The sequence below is a fragment of the Prunus mume genome, linkage group LG5, assembly GCF_029339155.1.
Source record: "Prunus mume cultivar Tortuosa linkage group LG5, ASM2933915v1, whole genome shotgun sequence".
Taxonomy (NCBI): domain Eukaryota; kingdom Viridiplantae; phylum Streptophyta; class Magnoliopsida; order Rosales; family Rosaceae; genus Prunus; species Prunus mume.
Window position 1 is genome coordinate 14,041,391 of NC_142702.1, and position 12,474 is coordinate 14,053,864.

A 12,474-nucleotide genomic window follows, 5' to 3' on the forward strand; every position below is an offset into this window, starting at 1 on the left:
ATTGCTGTGAGAGAAAGCTATAAGGAAAGCGGTAATGAGGTGCTTTCATTTTCGATTATGCAGAATCGGTTTGCCAAGAGTGTTAGGTTTAATGATTATGCAGAATCATTTTCTGATTTTGCGTAAAATCAATACCAACAACACTTTTAACAAAAATTTTACCAAACGCTAAACTGTTTTCTTTTGATTTCTCTCACAAAGAATCGACAATGATTATTTTCACAAAGACAAAGAATGCAAAGCCCTAATTGTGAGTGGTACAATGATAAAGAGTTGAAATGTAACCAGTAATGTAACAATCGGGTGTTAGTTGAATCGGTCCAGGTATTTGGTGTACTTTTTAAGTGGCTTAAATTTAAGTTCTCATGGATTCATTTGTGTGAGTTTTCCCCCTTTCCCTTATTAGTTTTGGTAACAATATATATATATATAGCATAGTTAAATTTTCAAATGAAAGATGTTTTTTTATTTATTTATATTTTTACATAAAATAAGATACTTTTTATAACGCGTCACCACATCCACAATAATTATATGCTGTCACAATCTGAAATTCCTTCCAATAATGTAATTAAGAGCTAATTACATTATATAATGGATGAGGATAGGAGGTTTCATTTGGTACGAAAACCCTTGCCTTGAACTCTTGAGGTCATTCATTGATTTAAAAATTCGAGAATTAGCTTGGTTCAACATGCAATAAGTATAAAGTGGCCCCTTTTCAGCATTTCTTTCACCGTATGAGGCCGAAAGGAAGGGGTAAGTGAGTAATCAATAATACTGCTATTGAATTTTTCACACCATTCCATTATGAACTTAGTAGTATCTACAACATAGAGTACTCTTTCAATGAAAATAAAAGTGTGTTAGAGTGTGGACTGAGAATAGGGATAAGGAAGCTAGTAAGTAGTTTCTTGGTGGGTCTAGTGCTCTTTTATATATGGATTTTGAACCATACTTACATTCCATGAATCCATGATTATGGTATGTTAGATTTCATAGACACCTGTCAACCCCCATTATTACCGGTACCGATATTGTTCCTAACTTAACTATCTGCAAAGCCAAGTAGGTGTGGAATTTTACCGGAACCCGATTTGGAACTTTACATTCTTAAACACCATAAGCCATCATCCAAACATCAAAATATACAGTTTCTGAACAGAAAAAAAACACATGTACACTTCAAGACTTTGAATCAATTTAGGTAACACTAGATAAAACGTTTGTCCAAGACCCGAATTTAATTCAATAGTAGGGACGCTATTGATATAATTAGGTTTACCCTAATCAATATGCAAAAATAATAATATTGAAGTGCAATTCAAGACGTTATACTTGTTCAACTCTTATCTCACACATCTCACAATTTTATTCCTAAAACTAATTAACAGAAAAAGTTAGGTGGATATGAACATGAAAAAATTCAAAGAAAAAGAAACTCATCTTTCCCCCCTGCGGACCCAAGAGATCATAAATGTTATACGTGTTTTAGTTGAGAAAGCATGCCTCATCCCATTAGGACCACCACCATTGTAGATCAAATGGGGCCTCTCATCTCTTTCATGGCTAAACCGAAGGCGACGTTGGAAGCTAATGCCTGAACTTCCATGTCGCAAAGTCATGGTCTTTTGGTATACGCATTTGCTTTTGCACCGTAGTAAAGTAGCTACTCGATTGAGGCCAGCTGAAGTAGCCCACAAAACAATTATTAATCCTCTTGAGAGAAGGACGACACAAAGATATTGTCTCTCATTTGTCGATAATAAAAAATATTTAAAATATTTGCTATGATTTCCATCCAATAAAAGAGGGCTATTTCCACTATTTATATCTTCTGCACCTTTCATTTTCGTTCTAGTGGTTTCTAACACGTCTAAATTTCCGTCCAATTTATTAACGAAATAAACATGTGTTCCTTATATAGAGGGTTGTTATCATACTAATAACTAGTTCTTTTTTTCATCAATTGGGAGAAAGGACATTCGAATTTAAAATATCTTCTAATATTAAGAAAATAGATATATGTATTTTTTTTGGTTTTTTGCCAAACGAAGAGAGTTTTATTCAAGATGAATTGAAAGGTTTACATCTAGCCAAAATATCAAAAATCAACTCAGGCCACACTTAGTCCCAAACATTGTTACCTCATACTCTAGACAAAAAGGCTGAAACCTCATACGTTGCCTTACTACATTGACGGGGAGGTAGCTATAAAAACGACATGTTGTATCTTACTAGCAAGCATCTTGACGTCAAAAACGACCTATTGTAGTTTACTAGCAAGCATCTTGATGTCAAAAACAATAACTTCCACCATAAATTCTACGTGACGCTCACCTCTGAACATCTGGATCATTTGCACCGGTCAAATTCAACTGCCACACACAATATTTGACGCTTGAGGCAAGCAAACAAAGTTTTCGATACGAAAAGACAAGAGAAAGTTCATAAAAGGTTGCAAGAAAATTGGTAGATATATATTCATCATTTTCAATCGCCATTGTACTTTTCGTTCCTATGTGTATATATCCGAAATTTCCAACTCATAGCCAAATACGATGAGAAATTTCGCAATTTCCAAACCCTACAAAGCTCCAAAAGCCAAAATGGATAATAATATAATAATAACAATAATATGATGGCGGCAAAGAATGTTTTGTTCTTGAAAGAATCCAGTTCACCACAAAGAATTTTAGGCCACAAAATAATAGCAAAATATTTAAATAAAAATGCAAACACAATGTGTTTTTCTTATAGTCAACTCCTGTCAGTCAACTGCACCGCAAGTACGCCTCCCTATCAAAATTCATTTCATTCTAGATATTGCTAACTGGGGGGAGAAAACAACTTTGTTATGACCAACCTTTTTAAATTTTATAATTTTATAAAACAAATACAAGTTAAATATTGAAAGAGGGCTTGAGAGTTTTTATTTATTTGTATACAAATCAAGCTAATGTTTACTTGATACAAAATCTGAAATTATATTACTGCTGTGTTCACCAATTTAACATTCCTTCATATACTTACAAAGTTTATGCAACTCGCAAGTGATGTTAAAGACAATTGTTCGCACACGTGAGTAATTGTCAGACAATGATGTTTATCCATGAAGCTTTACTTGTTTAGGCCATACGATTGGAGATCGATATTATAGGTGTCTTGTAGCCAAACTGTCATGAGGAGTCACTCTCAACTCTCCACCACCACAAATGAAAGTTAGCGACGAAGGTGAGTTTCAGCCCATTCCATTACCCATTATAGTGACTTCTTTCAAATTCTCATCCCATGGCAGATATTGCATATAGCTCGACCGTTACCTTTTTGTGGTGATTTTCTATCAAATGCATTGAGTTCTCATGCATGGGTTTCCTTAGCTACTAAGGGAAAAATGATTGGCTATATTCTCAAAAATATAAAAACATCTCATTTTTATCTCATCAATCGCAAAAAAACTTGTATGAATCGAGTTATCATAATGGATGGGCAAACAAGTTAATTAGTAATGAGCATCTAAGTACAAATGTTTATCCTTTTTAGAGGAGGGGGAGGATAAAGACTACCTATATTTTCGAAATGAAAAGCCAAGAGCTTATTTGGAAAGGTGTATTGATCATCTTTCTAAGTACATTTTGTATTGATTACCGACTTAATATGTAGTGGATATTTATAAAGGAGATGCGTTTAATCATCTTCAATCATATATACCCTCTATTTTCAAATTGAATGTTAGCTTAGAAAACTATAACATTAGATTAGGAACTTCTAATAAAATTTATACTCCGACTGTGACTCTAGTTTTGGTAGTTACAATGACTAGGAATATTGAAAAAATGATCATTAGTAATAAGGAGCCATTAGGAGTTCATTTATTATTTCTTTGATTTAGGAGTTCCAGAGGTCTCCATATTTTAGAAGATGAATATATAACATAGTTGGAGTTGAGCTTTTTCAACTCATCTCTAAATTTTAGCTTAAAAAACTGATATAGAAAGGTGTTGGTTAGGTGATGGACCTCCCTGGCTCCTAGATGGCGTTAGGGAGAATTGGTCTCATTTTGTCTGACTTTGTAATAACGGTGTTGACTCTTTTGTTTAGTCATTAGCATGAGTGGTGCTCTTTCCTACCCCGGGAGTTTTATTCTTTATGGTTTTCCCCGGGAATGTTTTAACGAGGCCAACGTTAACATGTTTGTTCTTATCATATATTGTTCTCTTTGGATTGAATACAATACCATTTTCTCTCTATAAAAAACCAAAAAGAGAGTCCATTAAATGTGCTCTTAATACATGCGTCTCCAAATACCAAATATTATGGCGACGATTTAACATATCCCCTTGTTTTTAATTCAAGGGAGATTTCAATCTGTTCTCTATGTCATCTAAAGCTAAAACTCATCAACATAATGAAAACAAGAATGTTTAACCAACTATTATTCTCTCCACACCCACTCGAAAAGAATGTTTAACAATCCAATATTATTCTCCCCACACCCACACCCACACCAGACCTAGACTTATCGATTCAGCTTTCCAAGTCAATAGCTCTTTAACGTAAGGTCCTGCCCGAAAGCTGTTGCGTTGCATGACGGTCACGATTAGAGAAAAAACTATTGTCCATTTCCACATGCCGTGTTACATAAACCCCTACCATCCACACACTCTATTTCCAAGGTGAGAGAAAAACAGATAAAGTGACTTTATTATTATTATTTTAATTTCTTTATTTTTTAATTTTTAATATTTTTTTTTCTATAGACTTTTCCATTTTTTATTCAAGGACTGGTGCTCCCAGTTTTGTAAATATTATCATATGGAAAATGCTAGGAAGATCATATTTATAAATCACGGTGATTAGTTTATAAGGTTGAATAGTCAATTCGTCTCTGAATCTAGAGGGTTGTTATCATACTAACAGCATCCATAGTGGGGGGATGTATTTTTTGGGGTATATTTTCGAGGATGTAAAACCACTTTTACATCCCATTTACACCTCCAGGGGGTGCAAATACGTTTTTTTTGCTCTAATGGGAAACAATGTATTTTTTGCTCCAATGAGAAACAATGTAAATCCAAAGATGCATATTCGATTTGTTTGTGATAAATCTTTTTTGTGTGTTTTTTTTGTATGTTTTAACTTTTTAAAATTAATTTTGTGCCTGATAGATTTATTTTATTTTTCCAAATAAATGGACCTAAAAAAATTTAAATTTGGAGAACATATGATTTTACCTACAAATTAACATAAAAATATCTATGTAGAAATCTGGGCCATCGGAAGTGCAATGCAAATTGCATGAAATATAGGCCTTCCATTTTGAATTCGAATCCTTCTATTTCCCTTTTTCTCTTGTGGGTCCCGCCTGCAAAGGATATAAAAAAAGATGCAAATGTGCATTTAATTTTACATCTCCATAGTGGGGGTGTATTTTTACAACAATTTACATCTTCCCATTGGAGATGATTCCGGCGACAAAGGGTGTATATTTAACATACACCCCTTTATACACCCTCCCATTGTGGATGCTCTAATAACTAGTTCTTTTTTTCATCAATTGGGAGAAAGGACATTCGAATTTAAAATATCTTCTAATATTAAGAAAATTGATATATGTTTTTTTTTTTGGCCAAACGAAGAGAGTTTTATTCAAGATGAATTGAAAGGTTTACATCTAGCCAAAATATCAAAAATCCACTCAGGCCACACTTGGTCCAAGACGTGGTTACCTCCTACTCTAGACAAAAAGACCGCAACCTTATGCGTTGCCTTATTACATTGACAGGAGAGTAGCTATAAAAACGACATGTTGTAGTTTACTGGCAAGCATCTTGACGTCGAAAACAACCTATTGTAGCTTTTTTTTTTTTTTTGGTCGAAAGTTGATATTTCATAAAACAAGAACCTCACCCAACACGGGGAGAGCCTAGAATTACAACATCAGCAATCCAGTGAGGAAGCACAACAGAATAACTAATCTGTGATATCACATGAACAAGAACACCAAGATTGTCCCAGATGTTGATACCAACAGATAAACAGAAGTTACAACATACAACAACAATTTGAAATAAAACAATTGAACAACAAACAAAAGATAAGCTTATCAGCCACAGATCCACCACCATAACCAAAACCCTCAAATCCGTCAAAAGCCGAGAGTACCGGAACCATGAAAAAGGAAGGAGGTGGTGCAAGCACCCGAGCCGTAGCACTGCCGTGGCTCTACACAACTTCCGAGATTTACGCGAGAGATCGCGTTTCGGATTAGCCGCAATATCCAATAGACACAACCAAGTCGAGATGGAAGAGTGAGGGACCCCTGCTCCACCAGATTCGAAATCGACGCACCTAGAAGATAAAAACGGCCAATCGGGGGATAGCCAAAGGACATCTCTGAGGGGAAAGGTATAGTGAAGATTTGGGGATGCAAACAGGGAAGGGGGCATGATGCCACAGAAACGAGTAGGTGAAGCTCGAAACACGTCACCAGCCCTCGAAAGAGAGAGCTACGGACTGAGCAAGATGGGGGTTCCAAATGCTCCAAGACAGAATCGTCGAAAGGCTAGCAAGTTCCAGTAGAGTGGGAGGGGGGAGGAGGACTCCTCCTCCCCCTCGCAGAGATGGAGCGGCGCTAGATCTAGGGTTTGGTTATTTGGGAGAGCGGCGGGGTAGGGGGATTCAATTCTGTTCTTTTTGTTTTTTGACCTACCTATTGTAGCTTACTAGCAAGCATCTTGATGTCAAAAACAATAACTTCCACCGTAACTTATACGTGACGCTCACCTCTGAACATTTGGATCATTTGCACCGAATCACGATCTACTTCCACACACACTCTACTTCCAAGGTGAGAGAAAAACAAATAAAATGGTCACAAAAGTGACTTTTTTTATTAAAAAAAAATTCTTTTAATTTTTTTTTTCTATTGACTTTATCCATTTTTTATTCAGGGAGCGGTGCTCCCAACTTTGCAAATATTATTAGAGCATCCACAATGACGCTATCTATTTCTTAGCTAAAATTTGGCTAAGAATATAAGAAAGCTATTTTAGGGGCTCTCTAAAAAATTTCAACTCCAACCATACTTCATAATTTGGAGAGTCATAAATGCTATAACTCTTTTTTGATTGGTCCATCTCTATTAAAAAATAAAATAAAAAATGGTTAGCATTAAATAAATGTTTGAAATACTCATTAAATAAAGCAGCATTAAATTATAGGGAGCCACTATGAGTCATTTCTCTCTCCTCATATTTAGGAGCTCCTAGAGGATTCCCTGTTTTAGGAGGTGGATAGGGAGCGTGGTTGTAGTTGCATTTTTATCATTCCTCCCTAAAATTTGTCTAAGGAGATGGTTTAGGGAGCCCATTATGGATGCTCTTATATGGAAAATGCTAGAAATATCATATTTATAAATCACGGTGATCAGTTTACAAGGTTGAATAGTCAATTCTTCTCTGAATCTAATCTAAATTTATTTTTTATTTTTTATTATTGAATTTCAATGGGCATCTTAGGGCGGGATCTAAAAACTCTTCATCGTGTTGCGAATATCTACAATGTGATCTCTCTAACATCAACCTTATCATATTATATATGCGAATATTTTGCATATTTCTCCTTCTCTTCTTGTGTATATCAAATTCAATGCCAAACATTCCAATCGACAAAGTAGTTCCTTGAGAACAAAACAAAAACGACAAAGTTCTCGACGCACCTTGATGAATGACAGCTTTTAAGGCAATAAAATGTAGGACACGACCACTCTGTAATAAAATGTTTATAGAATTCGATTGTTTCTGCACAAAATAAATTGTGTGCAAACTTTCTTAGGTGAGGCTGCACATGTGAACAGTCATTTGGATTTGAAATATGCCCGTCTATTTTTTCTAACCGTTTTCTTTATTTAAAAAGGTCACTTAGAGATAAAATTGTTGAAAATGGTAAAATGCCTTAAGCGTACTTTTATCCCATTTTGCTATGGTAAAGGGCAAAAGGAAATATGGGCAAACATTATTCATGTGAATAATGACAATCCTAGCAATTTTTTTATACATTCTCACCCATGGCATCCAAAGGCAACCGTTATTTACATGAGATATGAAGAGAGAAATTTGTATGGATTTTGGTATGAGAAGTGAAAAACATGGCTAGGTATTTATAGGAAAATTTTTTTTTGAATTTTTTTACAATTTAAATTGACCGCTAACATTAGCATGCCTAAGCAGCAACCTAGGCAAGTCTTGCCTTCAAGCTTGCCCAGGTTCGTGGGCCCACTTCTTGCCATGACAACTTTTCCTTTGTGGGGGTTGTTTTTTGAGCCTAAACTCCATTTTACTAGGGGGTGAAGTGCTCTAAAACAAAAACAAAAAGGGAGTTTCACTAAAACACCCAAAATGAGGGTTGAAATTATAAAAAAAACCCAAGCACTATTTAAACATATAAACACACCCAAAACCCATCATTACATACACTTAAAACTCATTTATAAATACACCCAAAAAGTTGACTTTGGGGTTGATTTTGGGTGTGTTTCTATGTTTAAATAATGCTTGGGTTTTTTTATAAATACATGTGTAGGATTGAGTTTATTTATAAATTTGTAAAACAAAAACTACAACGAGTTTTTTTTCCTTCTAGCAATGACTGATGTTGGCATCTTCAATCACTGCCACACACGACACTCTCATGATACGTCAGCTCAAAATAGGATTAAATTATTAACAAAAACAAGAATGTGGGTATAAATGTGATGATTTAGAATTTCTACTCCATGTCTAATGCAGTTTGTGACCATCCCACCTAGGGTTTCTTAACAATTCAAAAACTATCAGAATCCTCCTAGATAGATAGATTGCAATATTAGGATATATTTTAAAACAATAAGGATAGATAATTACAATAGGGTATATTATTAAACAATCATGATACAATATTGTTGACAGGTGATTATGTGTGGTGAACAAAGGACTTCGATCGGATCAAATCAAAGCTTCCACCGGGCCCAGGTAGGAAGGATTGGGAGAGTAGATAACCTCAACTTAGGGAAGAAGGCGTGTCCGACCGATGCCGTCATATAATGACGAGTGGAGGCATCTCGATCGCCGGGGGATCAACCATGACGTACATGACAACTTGACGAGGATCGAGAATGCATTTAATATTAGGTCCAGTCATACGTGGAGTGTTGTACCCAGATTTTCTTTTTATTTTTTTGTCAATTTATGGTCGAAGTATGCGATTTAGAAGATTTCAAGGCAATCACTTGTTTTGCATGCAAAATGGAGAAAAATCTAAGAGAATTCTGGAGATATTATGAGATACAATTTTGATTCTTGGTATGCAAAGTACGGAGCACATTTTTGTGAAGGAATTAAACTTCATATACAATCCCAAATCATTACATATGTACAAATACGTATATATATACACACAGTGAGCTTATATTGAGGGATCCCTCAAATAAGCTTATCCGAGGGACACCCCTTGTAGGCCCCATTTTGAATTGTATTTCACTAATCCAAACCGTCTATTTTGTAAATACTCATTTAAAGATCATCTCTACAAAAAATCACTTGAATCCGATATCATTTGACCACTTAATTGAGTTATTGAAATTTTAGTACTTTCTTGAAGCACCGTGTTCATTGATTTTGTAAGACACAATTTGATGTCGAAACGGTTTCAAATTTGTCTAATTTTTTTGTAAGGATGATCTATGAATGAAGACCTAAAAAACAGATGGTTTGGATCATTGGGAAAAAAATTGTAGGGTATCCTAAAGGGCGCCCTCAAATAAAATTATTGGATGATCCTCAATAGAAGGAACTATATATACACATACATATAAGCTCTTTTTTTGTGAAGGACAAAAAAAAAACTTATATATATATATATATAAAGCAAAAGGCAGAGAATGATGAAACATTCAAAATACCAGAAAAATGTCATTGGTTAATCCAAACATTAAGAATTGAAATTATTAATTAAATGAGAATAATATGGTAAATTCACACTTTTTCATATTAAAAAAATTAAAATTAAAAGAAAATTCAGATAATGAATTTTATTTTTATAGAACACAACTACCCATTATTTTTTTTAAATTTTAAAATAAATTTTTAATTTTTTAAAAAAACTTTTGTCAAGCACGAGAGCGCTGCGGAGAGACTAGTGCTTATAAAAGACAAAAATAACTGATTTCAAATTTTTTATATATTATTCCCCATGATCTATGTTTCTGGCTCCGCCTTGGTGTGTAAATATAATAATATTATTCTTTGTTTTTGGTTTGCTATTGGTTTGTTCATGAAAGGGTCAAACTTGTTTTGGTATAAACGAAGTGCTCTAAGTCTAACCAAACCAATTTCAAACTGCCCTCGAGGTTTATGCGCATATTCAAATGAAGGCCTGCACGCAGTCAATAAAAGCATTATCCACTAAGCATATGGGTTCATCTTTGTTCTCTACATCATTCATTTGTCCCTATCAATGTTTCTTTTATCAAATTGTGGCTTTTCCAACATCATTTGCAAGGAGATTTATGGATATAAGTTAAAACTAATTACAAAAGTGTAAGAAGCTTTTAATTTATGAGGTTTAAGTATGTAAGATTTTGGTATTTTATCCTCCTCTTATAACTTAAAAAGTATGATCTTTAGACGAAAGAAAAAAGAATAAAGCCAATTAGAAAATGGTCATAACAAACTAACTTTTGGTCTAGTGGTATTTACCTCAACTCGATTGACAGTCTCGGGTTCGACTCACATAGATAGCGAGGAAGATATATATTTGTGACGAATATAACCCCATAATAGTGTAACTTTGTTGTGACTGTATGAACCCGTTGTAAAAGTAGTTTTTATAAATAGCCTAGTATGATCTTACCTCTAAAGTACGTATGAGCTTCTAGAAGCCAAATTGTTATCAAATTTCGTGTGTCCCAAAGAGAAGTTTAGTTGTAACTGCCGATTAGCATTGTAGCAAGTCTTCTATATAGAACTGCAAATTGGATTAAATTACAACATCTTTGGAGGTGCTGAAGTATACAATTTGATTTGAACTAGGGTTGACAAAGTCAAGGTCAAGAAAGCTAAATCCATCATCAATTCCTCCTTATCCCCTTTCTCTTTCTTTTTCAAAATCCCCACTTGGTTTCTCTTTCCAATGGGCAAACAAAAACTGCCCTCAAATTTTGAATATATATGCCTTCCCAAACAAAGCCCTCCCCATAATATACCTCATTTTCTTAGCCCAGAAGAAAAATAAATATATATAATTTCAAAGGTGACAGCTTTTTTATTTTTATTTTTAATAAGACAAATAAGATGTTCCCATTTAACACCTCCCCGCGATGTATTCAACATTGCATTGGTCAGTTCATCGTATATGGTTAAGAAATTCAATTTGAATTATGTTATGTGGATTGTGGACCAAATATTTTTGCTTTATTTATTTATTGCTATATGCTCCTCAATTGTATCGAATTTATTATATCTTGGAATGAGGAGGCTCCTAGCTGGATGATCTCCTTCCTTCTGAGGATATTCTTTTTATTTTGATTCATGAATTTCAGTTTTCATTCTATATGTTTGTATAATAAAAAACCATATATGTACTGAGTGCATAGTTTTGGTGCAAACATGTCGCAAGTCCAAACAATGTTAATGTTTGTTCAACATTTTGCAACTAATAATTGATTATAAAAAAAATGCAAAAGGTCACTTTTGATTACTGTAGTTTACCGGTTTTATCATTTTAGTTCCCGTGGTTTCAATTGTGTCAATTTTTATCCATATAGTTTTAAATTCGAACAATTCAAAGACACGCTACAAATTCTGTCAAAATCATTCTGCTTCCTATAAAATGGTTGCAATTAAGATCCAATCAAGGTTTTCCTCAAATTAATTTGACAAAATGCCAACTTGGAGGACTTACTTCAATCTTTTTGTGCTACACCACAACACAACATATCCACGTGTAAATATTGAATACATATGAGTCAAGCACGCATTGCCTCGATAAAATTTGAATTCGAATCGTGTTCAGGCAATTCAAAATTTGGTTTGTGAAAAAGAAGAGCTGAGCGCAAACAAAATATAAGGCCTATTGGAGATTAAAGCCCGAGCTTGAGCTTTGGTCTATGAGCTCAGCTTGCTCGGCTCATTGCAATTGGTTAATAAATAGTAATAAAATATTGATTTCTGAGTGTCTTTATTAGCTTTCTTTGTTAATACCACCGATATCTTCTGTTTCCACATAAGTTACGGTGCCTACCATAAAAATTTGAGTAAAAAAAAATTCAGATACATTGGCTTTGATGGCACTGCTGCTCAATTTTTAATTAATTAATTTTTTTCCAGATTCAAAAAATTTATTTTATTTTAATAAATTTATTAAAAAAAACAGAAGAATTATACTATTTGAAACAAATATGTTTTTTTTTTCCTTTTTTTATTTTATTTTAATGCT